The 17354-nt window shown below is 49.1% G+C and overlaps 1 protein-coding gene across 1 annotated transcript in view; it reads left to right on the forward strand.

The window, feature by feature from the left end:
* Window positions 1-17354, forward strand: part of GFRA2 (GDNF family receptor alpha 2) — an 87409-nt gene that overhangs the window by 42495 nt on the left and 27560 nt on the right. The window lies entirely within an intron of this gene.

The raw sequence follows: 17354 nt of genomic DNA on the forward strand, positions 1-17354 counted from the left end.
CCCACCTGGAGTCCTGTGATTGACAAGCTGAAAAGTGTGGAAAGGAGGGGTACCAAGGTGATCAAGGGTCTGGAAGCAAGAATTGTGAGGAACAGTGGAGGGAGCTGGCAATGTTTAGCCTGGAGAAGAGAAGACTGAGAGGCGATTGGAGAACCGTCTTCAAATATCTGAAGGGCTAGAATCATAGAATAGAATCATAGAATCATAGTTGGAAGAGACCACAAGGGCCATTGAGTCCAACCCCCTGCCAAGCAGGAAACACCATCAGAGCACTCCTGACATATGGTTGTCAAGCCTCTGCTTCAAGACCTCCAAAGAAGGAGACTCCACCACACTCCTTGGCAGCAAATTCCACTGTCAAACAGCTCTTACTGTCAGGAAGTTCTCCCAATGTTTAGGTGGAATCTTCTTTCTTGTAGTTTGGAACCATTGCTCCGTGTCCACTTCTCTGGAGCAGCAGAAAACAACCTTTCTCCCTCCTCTATGTGACATCCTTTTATATATTTGAACATGGCTATCATATCACCCCTTAACCTCCTCTTCTCCAGGCTAAACATGCCCAGCTCCCTTAGCCGTTCCTCATAAGGCATCGTTTCCAGGCCTTTGACCATTTTGGTTGCCCTCCTCTGGACCCGTTCCAGTTTGTCAGTGTCCTTCTTGAACTGTGGTGCCCAGAACTGGACACAGTACTCCAGGTGAGGTCTGACCAGAGCAGAATACAGTGGCACTATTACTTCCCTTGATCTAGATGCTATACTCCTATTGATGCAGCTCAGAGGCTGTCATGGGGAAGACGGACAAGCTTGTTTTGTGCTGCTTCTGAGGGTAGGAGCCAAATGAAAGGATTCATGTTACAAGAAAGGAGATTCTGACTAAACACCAGGAAGAAATTTCTGACAGTTAAGAGCTGTTTGACAAGGGAATGGACTTCCTTGAAAGATGTTGTGCTCTTCTTTCTTAGAATTTTTTGAACAGAGGTCAGGGATTGTTTAGCTGCAATTCTTGCCTTGCCGGGAGTTGCGCTACATGCCCCTTTTGGTTCCTTCCAGCTCGACCGTTCTATTCCTCTAACGCAGATGGGGTGCTGTTGGGGAAGGCGACAGTGCTGGCCATGCTGGTTCATCCCTCATGTCTGCCACTGTGGGACAGGATGGGGATCCTGCCAATCATCTGGCCCCAATGGACCAGGCAACCTGGAGCTGGCTTTGCCAAGAAGACAGGCCTGCTTGGAAGGCAGAGGAAGGGAGCTGGTCTAGGCGCATGTGTCTGCATGTTTGTGGGGGTGGGAGGGCACGTGATGCTCTGCTAGGGCTGGACACAGGGGCAGGGATGTGTCTCAGGAGATCAGGGAGAAAGAAATTGCAAGTGATGTTGAAAAAGGAGGTGTCAAAGTGCTGGCCAAGGGGGAAACATCATTAGTGCTAGACTTGTCTCCCTGAATTTCGGTCTCTTGCTCTGCCCTGTCTCTCTGGTTTTGTCTCCCTGTCTCTCCAGCTGCCAGAACTCCCCCGGCAGTCTAATCAGCTGCCAGGGCAATATTTTCTTCCAAGGGCCAATGGGCACTGCCAATCCTTGTGGGCCTCCCCTTGCCCCTTGCTAAATGCTGGGTACAAAGGCAGGAGGCGGAGGGAAGAAATTATAAGCTGCTAGAATGGCTAGTGGATGAACTACAGCACATAGGGACATACAAAGAGCCCTGCTGGATCAAGCCAGCAGGGCTCATCTAGTCCAGCTGTTCTCCCAGCAAGCAACCAGATGCATCACTGGGAAGCCCACAAGCTAGACCTGAGCACAAGAGCTCTCCCCCCTCCTGTGGCTGATATTCAGAACCATAGTAGCCATCAGTAGCCTTCTCCTCCATGTATTTGTCCAATCCTCTTTGGAAGCCATCCAGATTGGTGGCCATCACTGCCTCCTGCAAGAGTGAGTTCCACAGTTTAACTCTGCACTGCATAAATAAGTCCTTTTTAAACATCTGCATTGACCCTTCCAACATTCAGCTTCACTTGATGTCCGCGGGTTCTAGTGTTATGAGAGAGGGAGAAAACATTATTCACTTTCTTCAAGTCATGCATAATTTTATAAACTTCTACCATGTCACCTTTTACTCTCCTAAACTAAATTAAAAAGTCCCAAGCACTGCAATGTCCCTCCCTCCCTCTTGCTCTACTCTTTTCTAAACTGAAAAGGTTATCTTATTTCTCAGGCTCTCCCTTGAATTAAGGCCATCATAATGATAATAGATAAAAGGGACGTGGGTGGCGCTGTGGGTTAAACCACAGAGCCTAGGACTTGCCAATCAGAAGGTCGCGGTTCGAATCCCCGCGACGGGGTGAGCTCCCGTTGCTCGGCCCCTGCTCCTGCCAACCTAGCAGTTCGAAAGCACGTCAAAGTACAAGTAGATAAATAGGTACCACTCCTGCAGGAAGGTAAACAGTGTTTCCGTGTGCTGCTCTGGTTTCACCAGAAGCGGCTTAGTCATGCTGGCCACATGACCCGGAAGCCGTATGCTGGCTCCTTCGGCCAGTAAAGCGAGATGAGCGCCGCAACCCCAGAGTCCGTCACAACTGGACCTAATGGTCAGGGGTCCCTTTACCTTCACCTAATGATAATAGTAGAGAAAGGCCTTTGTGGGCTTGGGAAATGGTGTTGGAGTGGAACTGGGCCCGGGCCCAACATGTGCCCAGGAATGGGGAATCCCTGGCAAAGCCTCACCCTGGAAGAGGGATGATTCCTGTCCTCAGGGTGGCCAGCCAAATACCTGTGGGAAGCCTGCAAGCACAACCTGAGTGCAAGAGCATAAGAACACCAGAAGGGCCTGCTGGATTGGGCCAATGGCCCATCTGGTCCAGTATCCTGTTTTCATAGTGGAAACCCAGATGCCCCAAAGGGAGACCCACAAGCCTATGGGAAACCTGCTCCAGCTTGGCTCTGCCTGCTCAGTAGGAATGTTGGGCGGCCACCTCACCCTCCTGCTGCCCAAGAAAGACTCGCTGGGCATGGCCAGCATCTGATGCTTGGTGTTTGTGCCTCCTCTGCACACTCTCAGGTGGATGCTCGGCTAATCAAGCAACTACAGTGGTACCTCGGGTTACAGACGCTTCAGGTTACAGACTCCGCTAACCCAGAAATAGTGCTTCAGGTTAAGAACTTTGCTTCAAGATGAGAAATCGTGCTCCGGCGGCGCGGCGGCAGCGGGAGGCCCCCATTAGCTAAAGTGGTGCTTCAGGTTAAGAACAGTTTCAGGTTAAGAACGGACCTCCAGAACAAATTAAGTTCTTAACCCAAGGTACCACTGTATTGTCCTGTTCGTTTCTTTCTATACATTAGAAGAAGAAGAGTTTGGATTTGATATCCCGCTTTGTCACTACCCTAAGGAGTCTCAAAGCGGCTCACATTCTCCTTTCCCTTCCTCCCCCACAACAAACACTCTGTGAGGTGAGTGGGGCTGAGAGACTTCAGAGAAGTGTGACTGGCCCAAGGTCACCCAGCAGCTGCAGGTGGAGGAGCGGGGAATCAAACCCGGTTCACCAGATTACGAGTCTACCGCTCTTAACCACTACACCATGCTGGCTCTTGAGGTTAGCTCTGCTGTGGAACTGGGAGCAGTGAATTCTGGGTGGCAAATGGGACCACCGAATTAGGTTTCGAACCAAGCAGGCCATTCTAAAGGGAAATTTGTTTATGGAACATCCAGAATTGATATTAAGGCACCTTTCACATTGTTCCCTCCATTAACAGGCTTTGCACAAGGTTTGTGGGGATGGGGTCCTTCAAAGGTACTTTCATTGTCCCATGTGGAATGCCTTCAGAAGGATTTCCCCTGGCATCTGGTGGGCCACTGTGAGAACAGGGTCCTGGACTAGATGGGGCCCCATCGGCCTGATCCAGCAGCTGCTCTTCTTAAGAGACCTGCAGAACATTCTGCTCCAGTACAGGATAGTTTGCCGAGTGTCAGGAAATGGGCAGGGGGCTACCTGAACTTTTCTGAGTCTCTTCTGCTTTGAGGGAGAGCCTTCTGTGGCACATTGGACAGTTCCATGCAGGGCTCTGGCTGCAGGCTCTATAAAAGCCTAGGTGTTGTTTCAGCCTCTGCACTCCAAGGCTGAGTCCTGAATAAAAGCTGCAGCTCTCTCTCAGTGGCTTGTTCTGTCTTTGGTGGCAGAAACTTCTTCAATTAACGCAGCCTAGCTGGCTTTAGCTAGCAGTTGTTGAGTAGAGCAGGAGTAATGATGGTTTCGCTGGGGCTTCTGAGCTGGAGTCCGAAGAGGGAAGCTTGGCCTCTGTGGGTGGAGAGGTCCTGGCACACTGGGATTCTCTTGCCCAAGTGCTTTGGGAAGCTGAAGCTGGCACAGAATGCTACTGCCCATTTATTATCTAGAATGGCAAGACAGGCTCGTATTTCATCAACAAAATGACCTGGCCCAGTTTCAGAGGGTTGGTACTAATGTACAAATCCCTGAATGACTAAGAGCCCAGTACTCAATGGAGTGTCTTGCCCAGTGCTGACCAGCTTGGGCGTTAGGAGCTGCGGGGGGGGGGGTGTGTGCTGGTGGTCCCCCCATTGAGGATGGTCTGAGGGCGGGGGCTTCTTGGTGGCGGCATCCTGTTTGTAGAATTTATTCTCTCTGCAGGTCAAGTTGACTCTCCTGTCCCCAACTTTATTCATATGCCAGCAAAGAACATTTATGTTCTGGCAGGCCTTTGGGACAGGATGCCTGCAGCACTTCGGATTGTGATAGGCTGCTTAATGGCATTTTTATGGCTGTATTTTTAGTCTGTGCTTTCAGGAGCCATTTATTGCTATATTTTATACATTGGTAGCTACTCTGTGCTCTACATGAGGAGAAGTGAGATAAGGAATGAAGGATAATATGTATGTATATAAATCAGTCCAGAAAAGATGACAGCAGAAGTGGAGGAAAGTGTAAAAGAGGGCAAATCTGGTGGGTATACTGGTATATTAGGATGGGCCGTTGTTTTCTGTGATTGGCAGAGGTTACTGCCAGGAGGGTCAGGGCACAATGGGACCGAACCCGAAGGCTTGGTGGGAAAGGGGAGGGGCATAGAGGTATAAAGGGGGAGCATTGCATGTACAAGAGGGCAGCAAGGGGAAAGGGAAATTGGGTGGCTGAAGGAATTGGAGGAAAGCACACAGGTCGGAAGTCAAAAAGCATTAGGAGTGGATTCCACGGAAGCCATCATGGCCTCTAAATAATCCACAGGTGGTCACTGTATGCACCTTGACCTGAAGTAGCAGCTCTAGCTGGACTGGGGAAAAAGAAAGTCCTTCTTCACAAAGCACATAGTGAACCTGTGGAACTCTCTCCCACAGGAACTAATGATGGCCACCAATCTAGGTGACTTTTAAAGAGGATTTGGACAAATTCGTGGAGGAGAGGGCTATCGATGGCTACTAGCCAGGATGGCTCTGCTCTGCCTCCACAGTCGGAGGCAGCAATGCTTCTGAATACCTGTTGCTAGAAACCGCAGGAGGGGAGAGGGCTCTTGAGAGCCAGTGTGGTGTAGTGGTTAAGAGCGGCAGTCACATAATCTGGGGAACCGGGTTCGTGTCTCCGCTCCTCCACATGCAGCTGCTGGGTGACCTTGGGCCAGTCACACTTCTGTGAAGTCTCTCAGCCCCACTCACCTCACAGAGTGTTTGTTGTGGGGGAGGAAGGGAAAGGAGAATGTTAGCCGCTTTGAGACTCCTGAAGGGGAGTGAAAGGCGGGATATCAAATCCAAACTCTTCTTCTTCTTCTTCCTGCATGTGGGGTTCCCAAAGGCATTTGGTCGGCCACTATGAGAAGCAGGATGCTGGTCTAGATGGGCCATTGGCCAGACCCAGCAGGTGCTCTTCTTATTTTCTTATGAAACATGCAGTGCCAGGTGCAAGAGACCACGTGGAAGGCGCTGCTTGGCTTCTCTTGGGAAAAAATGCCTCCTTGATGCTCATTCCTTCGGTTTTCGGGTGGCACTGTGGGTTAAACCACAGAGCCTAGGACTTGCCAGTCAGAAGGTCGGCGGTTCGAATCCCCACGATGGGGTGAGCTCCCGTTGCTCAGTCCCAGCTCCTGCCAACCTAGCAGTTCGAAAGCATGTCAAAGTGCAAGTGAATAGGTACCACTCCAGCGGGAAGGTAAATGGCGTTTCCGTGCGCCGCTCTGTTTCACCAGAAGCGGCTTAGTCATGCTGGCCACATGACCTGGAAGCTGTACGCCGGCTCCCTCGGCCAGTAAAGTGAGATGAGTGCCTCAACCACAGCGTTGGCCACGACTGGACCTAATGGTCAGGGGTCCCTTTACCTTTAAGTGATGGGTGCTGTGTTGGTGCTGGAGGAGACTCTTGAGAGTCCCATGGACTGCAAGAAGATCAAGCCTATCCATTCTGAAGGAAATCAGCCCTGAGTGCTCACTGGAAGGACAGATCCTGAAGCTGAGGCTCCAATACTTTGGCCACCTCATGAGAAGAGAAGACTCCCTGGAAAAGACCCTGATGTTGGGAAAGATGGAGGGCACAAGGAGAAGGGGACGACAGAGGACGAGATGGTTGGACAGTGTTCTCGAAGCTACCAGCATGAGTTTGACTGAACTGTGGGAGGCAGTGGAAGACAGGAGTGCCTGGCGTGCTCTGGTCGGAGGCGACTAAACGACTAAACAACAACAAAGTGATGAGACTCCAGCTACAACCAAGAACACCGCACCTACCACCCCAATAACAACCCAGAGACAAGATAAGGTTTCTGTGGTAGGAGGACAGCAGGTAATTAAACCTCCAACCTGAGAGCTAATAGGCAAAAAGATGAGCTGTAATTGGAGAGCCTTTAAAGAGAGTTGTTCCCCCCCCCCCTTACTGTTATCTCAAGTGCAGGAAGACATCAGAGGAAAGGAGGCGGGGAGCGTGTTGCCCCTTATAGGACTGGGGTCAAAATGCTAATGCAACCAGGGGGCCAGAAATGAAGAATGGGAACGTGGCTAGCAGGGGAATGGCTAACAACACTGTCACCCCCTTGTACAAATCTTTGTTGGGTGTGTGTGTTTTTTAAAAAAGATACAGTAGGTTGGATGGCCACCCGTCAGGGATTCTTGATTGGGATTCATCCATTGCGAGGGGTTGGACTAGATGGCCTTTGGGGGTCCCTTGCCGCTCTACAATTCTGTGATTCAGCCTCCCAATGACCCGCTTTTCATTAAAGCATCAGCCAGGAAACCACCCTCCCATGCATTTGTATGTCACATGCAGTTTGCCACCCCTTTGGACCTTGGCTGAGAGTAGGAAAAAACCCCAGCCCCACCCCAGGGTGCCTGGATCAGGCTCCCTATCCCCTTGGAATGGAAAAAGGTGGTAGGAAAAAAGGAGCAGCACCCCTCCCTCTGCTGGCACCCTCGTTCCCCTCTGTGTGGCTTTTCTTGTCTTCCCCGCAGCTGCAGGGATTTCTGACAGACTCTTTGCACCGCGGCGCTGATTGTACCGGACAGGTTTTAGCTTCAGAATATAAAACCTTTTTCAAAACCATAACCTCAGCTAAGGGGAAAGAGGAGGGGAAAGGATGAAAAGAGCTGATTTCAGCAGCTGCAGTTTGCTGTATTTTTTCATCTTGCATCAGCAAATCAGGACCACAAATAATCTGGTCTTAACATGCTTCACTGAGTGCTGCCTGGGAAGAATTTCCCATCTTCTACAAAGGCTGTGTTTCCACCGTCTCCAGAGGCAAGGAGAGACCTTCATTTTTCATTGGGGTTCTTTCTTCAATTCAGACTCTCTTCTCCTCACCCTCCAACAGAAAACCTCGAAAGAGGAGAAGATGCTCATTAAATGACCTGACTCTGAGAGCATCCGTGTTCCAAGTGGGACGCTTGCTTTTTAATTTTTTTATTTTTACCTGGACCCAAAGAGCTTCACACCCCCTGCAGCAATGGGCAAAATGTCATTTGGTAATACAGTAGATGCATCTCTGGATAAAACCAACAACCAGAGCGGTTCGGCCTTCTCATTACACTACATAATGAGAAGGGCTTGGAGCAGCTGTTCACAGGTCCAGGTTTTAGCCAGATAATAGGCAGGGTAGGAGAGGAATCAGAATTGCCTATTAATCTGTGGAGAGGAGGGGTTCAGAAATGCTTCTTAGGGAAAGAGCCATATATTTGTGATGTTGAGCTCATCATCTGCTCAACAGTCAGTTCTCTTTGTGGGAGTTGAGCCCAATGTGACTGGCCAGATTTTCTAGCGTGTCTAGCAATGCAATGTAATTCTTTCCCTGTTTTGTTTTCTCATGTATAACCAAGGTTGGGGGTTTCATCCAGTCGTAAGGCTTCCCCCGCCTTTACCGCTTGGTAAAATGGTGGTCAGGGACGCGGGTGGCGCTGTGGGTTAAACCACAGAACCTAGGACTTGCTGATCAGAAGGTCGGCGGTTCGAATCTCCGTGACGGGGTGAGCTCCCGTTGCTCGGTCCCTGCTCCTGCCCACATAGCAGTTCAAAAGCACATCAAAGTGCAAGTAGATAAATAGGTACCGCTCCAGCAGGAATGTAAATGGCATTTCCGTGTGCTGCTCTGGTTCGCCAGAAGCGGCTTAGTCATGCTGGCCACATGACCTGGAAGCTGTACGCTGGCTCCCTTGGCCAAGAAAGCGAGATGAGCGCCACAACCCCAGAGTTGGCCACGACTGGACCTAATGTCCAGGGGTCCCTTTACCTTTACCTAAAACGGTTATCTGGATCAATAAACCATGGCAGGTAACACCTGTTCACGTGCCACAGGGATCCATGGTTAATGGCTTACCTTGGATGCTTTGCTGTCATGGGAAAACAAAGCTTGAACTCAGGCTTAGCATTATGTTGGAACTGTAAGTCATAGAAATGACACACCCACACCCATTTCTTTCATGACAGAATGACATTCAGCTGACTCACCCTTCACACAGGACCACAACCTCCCCTGTAATTATATAAATACTGTCCATGTGGTTAGATGGGGAAATGTCAGCTCTCCTTGGTCCCCATCAGGGAGGAATGGAGGGGAGGGGCTGTGCCGAATGGAAAGTGCTCCACAAGGGGGAGGTGACCCCGAGCCTCCCTTTGATTGGACAGGTCTCATGACATCCATATATACCTCCCCCTGACCTGAGCTTTGTTCTTCAAGGGGGTGGGAACATGTTCATCCCTGCAAGCATATTGTTGTGGGGTGTTTTTTTTGGGTGGGGGGGCGTGAAGGTCAGTCAGGATGATGCCTAAGTTTAGACCCTCCAATTCTTGGGGGCAGCAAGGGTCAGAATCTAATAAAGGATTCTATTGTTGAAATAGATAAGTTTCTTGATATGACAATGACCTTAGGCTGGCCACTTAAGGGTCCTCATCAGCATCCCAAAAGAGTGAGCCAGGTTGCAAGAGCTACAACTAAGTGATGGGACCCTTCAAAGCTAAGGGATGGGTCTCTCCTCACCTAGCTGCTAGGCAGGAGAACAAATAGACAGAGTAGTTTGTGGGAGCTGAGCTTTTGGACGCAGGCTAGAATCAGGATACACAGAGACCTGCTTGCTCTGTGCTGGAGCCAAAGCTGTGATTAATGGAGAAGAAAGATCTGCTGGGGTATTGATGCTGTGAACCCCTTCATCTTATGCTCAGTATGTCGGTGTAAATAAAACCACATACCCTAAGGATGCAACAGGCTCCACTGACCTTCATTCCAGGGAATCTGAACCCTGGCTAAGCATGCAGGAGCCCTGGAGTCTCTCATCGCTCAGAGACGGGGGTAGCGTGGAACAATACATCTGGGGGAATCGAGGCTCTTCGATTAGCTCTGAAAGTGAAATAAGGCTGGTGACTTTTTGTTAGGGAATCATTGATCTCAGCTGGCTGATATTCAGCTCCAAGGCCTGCTGGGGTCGTGCTTTGATTCGGGAATGTATGAATGGAAAGATAATAAAATGGAAAACTGCCTCCTTCTCCCTATCCCCAGCTGTGTCGTCCCCCCCCCCCAATCGAAGGAGCTTCTGACTATGGTGAAGATGTGAGAGACTATCTCTCTCTCTATCTCTGAGCCCCAGCCCATTCCGGGGAAAGCCGAAAGAAGCCTTTTCAGTTCTGCAGCTCCCTTTGCTCAAGGCTAACCACCATCTTAACACAATAATAAGTCAATCCTCACTGAATAATTAAACAGAGAACTTTCATAAGTATTGACTTAACGTGACAGCAAGTCTATATCGACTCGGGGCTTGCTTATGTAAACACAATCCTGTGTTCGGCTTAGTTAGCAGTTCAATGGGACAGAACATTCCTTCAATTAAAATCAAATGATGCATGCCCTTAATTCTTCCCTTCCCTCGCTAGGTAATCATGGCCTCTGAGCACAGGTGAGGGGATGCCACGGGGAGGGGGCTCTTCTTCAAGTGCATTTAACCGCTGTGAATTAAAAAGAAAACACAGGCTCTTAAGAGGAAACAACATCACACTGACAAATATGCAGGTGGGATTTGAAAAGGAAGTTTTGCTAGTGGAACATAAGCCTTTGAGCACAATCCCCCTGGTGGGTGCATTGAAATGTACCAGAGTGATGGAAGATGCTGTCAGGGACCGCCCATTCACTTCAACAAGTCTCGCCGTGCAAGGAGATGTTCTCTGTGGCTGGCTGGCTGCTGGTTTCTCTAACCGAGCCCTGGCTGGCCTCCTAAGTGAGATGTTGTTGTTGTTTAGTTGTTTAGTTGTGTCTGACTCTTCGTGACCCCCTGGACCAGAGCACGCCAGGCACTCCTGTCTTCCACTGCCTCCTGCAGTTTGGTCAAACTCATGTTCGTAGCTTCGAGAACACTGTCCAACCATCTCGTCCTCTGTCATCCCCTTCTCCTTGTGCCCTCCATCTTTCCCAACATCAGGGCCTTTTCCAGGGAGTCTTCTCTTCTCTTCTCTTGAGGTGGCCAAAGTATTGGAGCCTCAGCTTCAGGATCTGTCCTTCCAGTGAGCACTCAGGGCTGATTTCCTTCAGAATGGAGAGGATTGATCTTCTTGCAGTCCATGGGACTCTCAAGAGTCTCCTCTAGCACCATAATTCAAAAGCATCAGTTCTTCAGCGATCAGCCTTCTTTATGGTCCAGCTCTCACTTCCATACATCATTACTGGGAAAACCATAGCTTTAACTATACGGTCCTTTGTTGGCAAGGTGATGTCTCTGCTTTTTAAGATGCTGTCTAGGTTTGTCATTGCTATTCTCCCAAGAAGCAGGAGTCTTTTAATTTCGTGGCTGCTGCCACTATCTGCATTGATCATGAAGCCCAAGAAAGTAATTGAGATAGACACCTACAAATCTCCACCTGCACTCTATGGCCCCAATGTGGTCTGATCCAGCACAGGTGGTCATGTTTTTAAAAAATAAACATATCTACCTGTGCTGGACTAGACCAAGACTGGTCCACAGAGTGCAGCCTGGTTCAGCTTTGTAGCCTTCACCTCTATTAGATTATCACTCCCATCAGCCTGTGGTCCACAACTCCCAGAGGGCACTGGGTTGGGGAAGGTGGATCTGGAACCACATACCCTTTGTGTTTGCTGCTGCAGGCACACACTTCCAAAAGATGCAGGCGAATCCAAAGTTTCAAGGGACCGGAGGGGAATTAAGACTTCCAGAAGAGAGATGAGCAAAAAAGTCAAAGAGCTAGAACTATAGTCTAAGGGACTTGGATGCCGTTTACTACAAGGATAAAGAGACAAAATAGGTACGTGTCTTTCAAAGGTCAGGGCATTAAGAGAGACACTGTAGTGAACAGAGGGCTACACAGATGACATCTCTGGGAAAGGTTACACTTCTTCATGGCCTACATTCCCCAAAGGAAAGGCTTCTTCTTAGCATGATATAGAACAAGGTGACTAGAAAGGAGCTTTTTTGGCAGGAGCTTTTTGTGGAGGAAGGAAGCAAAAGACCAAAGCAATTGTGCCAGTTCAGCAGACTCTCTCTGTCTCTCTCCTCTCTCTGAGTTTTGGAGGCTCCCAAAACATCCGTTTGAACAGTTGGCTCAATTACCTTCCTCTGTATAAAATAAGAAACTCACTTAATGTTGCTTGTAGATTTTATAGTTGTTTTTTATGGGCTGCCATTCTCAATTCTATTTGCCATTTGTGACGGAAAGAAATCCACACGTGTGGTTCATGGACTTGCATGGGAACAGTCCAGATGATCCCACCTAAAGGTGTGCATTTTAATGCATACATTTTGAGTGTGTGCCTGTTAATATATGCATGCATACACAATTTTATTTGCATGCCACCTTTCCATACTTTAAACCAGGCATGGCCAAACCTGGCCCTCCAGATGTTTTGGGACTACAACTCCTATCATCCCTAGCTAACAGGACCAGTGGTCAGGGATGTTGGGAATTGTAGTCCCAAAAACATCTGGAGGGCCAGGTTTGGCCATGCCTGGTTTAAACCATGTTCAAGGTGGCTTACAACATGGAAACATACATAATTACAACCTAACAAAAGTAAAAGGTAAAGGTAAAGGTACCCCTGCCCGTACGGGCCAGTCGTGTCCGACTCTAGGGTTGTGTGCTCATCTCGCTCTAGAGGCTGTGAGCCGGTGCCGTCCGAAGACACTTCCGGGTCACGTGGCCAGCGTGACGAAGCTGCAGCTGGCTCGCGAGCACCAGCACAGCACACAGAAATGTCGTTTACCTTCCTGCTATAAAGCGGTACCTATTTATCTACTTGCACTTTCGAACTGCTAGGTGGGCAGGAGCTGGGACCGAAAGACGGGAGCTCACCCCGCCGCGGGGATTTGAACCGCTGACCATACGATCGGCAAGCCCTAGGCACTGAGGTTTTACCCACAGCACCACCCGCATCCCTCGAAACAAAATTAGTCATAAACAATTAATCAAACATCAAAAAATACACAACCAGTTTGAACAATTCCCACACAAATCACAGTAAAACATAAAATAAAGATACAATAATTAATATCAATTAATTAACAACTACAATGGTACCTCAGGTTAAGAACTTAATTCGTTCTGGAGGTCCATACTTAACCTGAAACTGTTCTTAACCTGAAGCACCACTTTGCTTCTCATCCTGAAGCAAAGTTCTTAACCCGAGGTACTATTTCTGGGTCAGTGGAGTCTGTAACCTGAAGCATCTGTAACCCGAGGTACCACTGTACACAGAACCTTAAGACCAGGGCTACTCCAAATGTTGGTCTCCACTCAGCCAACACTTCTGGAAGAGAGAATCTCTCCAAGTCAACCTGCAGTTTCCTTAGCCCAAATTTGCCATTCTGTAATTGTCCTCTCCTTCCAGACACTCAGCTCCCCTCAGCCCTTTACTTCTGGGGCCTCTGGGGCCTCTGCAGATACTTGCAGGCCTTGGAGAAGTGTAAGAACTCTTAAGCATAAGGAAGAAGAAGAAGAAGAGGAGGAGGAGGAGGAGGAGGAGGAGGAGGAGTTTGGATTTGATATCCCACTTTCTCACTACCCGAAGGAGTCTCAAAGCGGCTAACATTCTCCTTTCCCTTCCTCCCCCACAACAAACACTCTGTGAGGTGAGTGGGGCTGAGAGACTTCAGAGAAGTGTGACTGGCCCAAGGTCACCCAGCAGCTGCAGGTGGAGGAACGGGGAAGCGAACCCAGTTCACCACATTACGAGTCTACCACTCTTAACCACTACACCACACTAGAACTCAATGACATAAGGAGAGCCTGCTGGATCAGGCCAGTGGTCCATCTAGTCCAGCATCCTGTTCTCACAGTGGCTGACGAGATGCCTCCTCTGGGAAACCTGCAATCAGGATTCATGCACAAGAGCCTTCTCCCATCCTGTGGTTTCCCGCAGTTGAAGCATTGCTGCCTCCAATTGTGGAGGCAGAGCGTGGTCACCCTGTCTAGTGGCCTGGCTTTAATAATAATAATAATAATAATAATAATAATAATAATAATAATAATAATAAAATTTATTATTTATACCCCCCCATCTGGCTCGGCTTCCCCAGCCACTCTGGACTCTGGGCGGCTTCCCAATTTTTTTTTTAAATACTGCAGTACATCAAACACTAAAAGCTTCCCTAAAGAGGGCTGCCTTCAGATGTCTTCCGAAAGTCTGGTAGTTGTTTTTCTCTTTGACATCTGGTGGTAGGGCGCTCCACAGGGTGGGGGCCACTACCAAGAAGGCCCTCTGCCTGGTTCCCTGTAGCTTTGCTTCTCACAGCGAGGGAACCACAAGAAGGCCCTCGGTGCTGGACCTCAGTGTCTGGGCGGAACGATGGGGGTGGAGACGCTCATTCAGGTATACTGGACCAAGGCCGTTTAGGGCTTTAAAGGTCAGCACCAATACTTTGAACTGTGCTTGGAAACGTACTGGTAACCTCTCTTAAAGCCATCTAGGTTGGTGGCCATCACTGCCTCCTGTGGGAGGGAGTTCCAGAGTTTAATGACATGCTGCATGAAGGACTTTTTCATCTGCCCTGAATGTTCTGACACTCAGCTTCATTGGATGCCCACAAGCCATTTACTCCTCCGATTATGGTTAGGTGTTAAGTGGTAAATAGCCAGCAGTATGATCCCCAGTATTACTGATTGATTGATTTCATTGATGGCCCACCTTTTTCTCCAAGGAGCTCAAGGTGGTCCTCTCCATCCTCATTTAATGCATCTGCTGCTTATTTCTCCAGATCTCCTCCACCTTGACACCTCCACTCTAGACTTGGTCTTCCATTATTTGATTGTTATACCCAGTTCATTATTTTTACTGTGCACTTGCACATCTATATATCATAGAATCATAGAATCATAGTTGGAAGAGACCACAAGGGCCATCGAGTCCAACCCCCTGCCAAGCAGGAAACACCATCAGAGCACTCCTGACATATGGTTGTCAAGCCTCTGCTTAAAGACCTCCAAAGAAGGAGACTCCACCACACTCCTTGGCATCAAATTCCACTGTCGAACAGCTCTTACTGTCAGGAAGTTCTTCCTAATGTTTAGGTGGAATCTTCTTTCTTGTAGTTTGGATCCATTGCTCCGTGTCCGCTTCTCTGGAGCAGCAGAAAACAACCTTTCTCCCTCCTCTATGTGACATCCTTTTATATATTTGAACATGGCTATCATATCACCCCTTAACCTCCTCTTCTCCAGGCTAAACATGCCCAGCTCCCTTAGCCGTTCCTCATAAGGCATCATTTCCAGGCCTTTGACCATTTTGGTTGCCCTCCTCTGGACATGTTCCAGTTTGTCAGTGTCCTTCTTGAACTGTGGTGCCCAGAACTGGACACAGTACTCCAGGTGAGGTCAGACCAGAGCAGAATACAGTGGCACTATTACTTCCCTTGATCTTGTTTGTTTTGGCCCAGTTCTCTAATCTGTCAAGGTCGTTTTGAAGTGTGATCCTGTCCTCTGGGGTGTTAGCCACCCCTCCCAGTTTGGTGTCATCTGCAAATTTGATCAGGATGCCCTTGAGTCCATCATCCAAGTCGTTGATAAAGATGTTGAATAAGACCGGGCCCAAGACAGAAGCTTGTGGCACCCCACTAGTTACTCTTCTCCAGGATACAGTGGTGCCTCGCAAGACAAAATTAATCCGTTCCGTGAGGCTCTTCGTATAGCGGTTTTTTCGTCTTGCGAAGCAAGCCCATTGACAGTTTAGCGGATTAGCGCTATTAGCGGTTTAGCGGTTTTTAGCGGATCAGCTGATAAGCGGCTTAGGGCTTAAGAAAAGAGGGGGGAAGGGAAAAAACCCCGCAGGAACTCACAAGACATTTGTCTTGCGAAGCAAGCCCATAGGGAAATTCGTTTTGCGAAGCGCCTCCAAAACAGAAAACCCTTTCGTTTAGCGAGTTTTCCGTCTTGCGAGGCGTTCGTCTTGCGGGGCACCACTGTAAAGAGGAACCATTGATGAGCACCCTTTGGTGCTCAGCACATGCACAGAGCACTTCAAATCCAGGCATGCTTTGAAATACAGGCCTGGGCTGGTTTTACAAAAACTGGACCAGTGGTGTAAGGGATAAGGCATCTGATGATGGACAAGGAGATTGTAGCTTCAACTCCTGTGTGACTCCATGGTTGAGAGCCAGTGTTGTGTAGTGGTTGGACTAGGGAGAGACCAGGGTTCCAATGTCCCCACTCAGCCATGAGGCCCACTGGGTGGCTTTGGGCCAGTCAGTACCTCTCAGCCTAGCCTACTTCACAGGGTTGTCTGGGGGATAAAATGTGGAGGGAGAGAAGAAGAGAAGAAGAAGAGTTTGGATTTGATATTCAGCTTTATCACTACCCTAAGGAGTTAAACCACAGAACCTAGGACTTGGTGATCAGAAGGTTACCAGTTTGAATCCCGTGACAGGGTGAGCTCCCGTTGTTCAGTCCCAGCTCCTGCCAACCTAGCAGTTGGAAAGCACGTCAAAGTGCAAGTAGATAAATAGGTACCACTCCGGCGGGAAGGTAAACAGCGTTTCCGTGCACTGCTCTGGTTCGCCAGAAGCAGCTTAGTCATGCTGGCCACATGACCCGTAAGCTGTACACCGGCTCCCTTGGCCAGTAAAGCGAGATGAGCGCCACAACTCCAGAGCCGGTCACGACTGGACCTAATGGTCAGGGGTCCCTTTACCTTTAAGGAGTCTCAAAGCGGCTAACATTCTCCTTTCCCTTCCTCCTCCACAACAAACACTCTGTGAGGTGCGTGAGACTGAGAGACTTAAGAGAAGTGTGACTAGCCCAAGGTCACTCAGCAGCTGCATGTGGAGCATTGGAGAGGCGAACCCAGTTCACCAGATTACGAGACTATCGCTCTTAACCACTACACCACACTGGCTCCATGTGGGCCATCTTCAGCTTCTTGGTGAAGAAGGTGGGACAGAAATGCAATAAATAAATAAAAATAAATAAATGCCACAGGAAGCTCAGGGGGTTCTGCAGTTTAGGCCAGCGCTTGATCATGGCCCTGTCCCATGACAGAGGCCTGGGGATCCAGACACTTTGAGCGATGTGTGCTCTTTGTTTGCCAGGGATACATTCTCAGTGTGTCCCGGCCAAGTCAAATGGCTCCAGAAGGAAAGTACATTCATGTAATGAGTTCATCAAAGAGGAACAACTGGGAGATTTAATTTTGAAATGGAGCCTTTGGAAGGCAGCCTGCGATTTTCATCTGTTTTTCTTTATACCTTTCTCAAAAGTATTTCAGGAAAGGAACCCAACCAAGTTCTTGGACTCTTCTCCGGGTCTCCTGGCCTCCCTTCAGCATTAATCCCGTTTTCCAGAACCTCAGCCAGGTCCCCCTTCAGCTTTGAAGCCTGGACAGGACCACCTGCCTGCCCCAGGAGTGTTTCAGTGGCAGCTTGACTTCTCCATGCCACCACACCCAGGGACTTGGCCCAGGGCT

This window comes from Podarcis gaigeae, assembly GCF_964106915.1.
Source record: "Podarcis gaigeae genome assembly, chromosome: 8".
NCBI classification, from domain to species: domain Eukaryota; kingdom Metazoa; phylum Chordata; class Lepidosauria; order Squamata; family Lacertidae; genus Podarcis; species Podarcis gaigeae.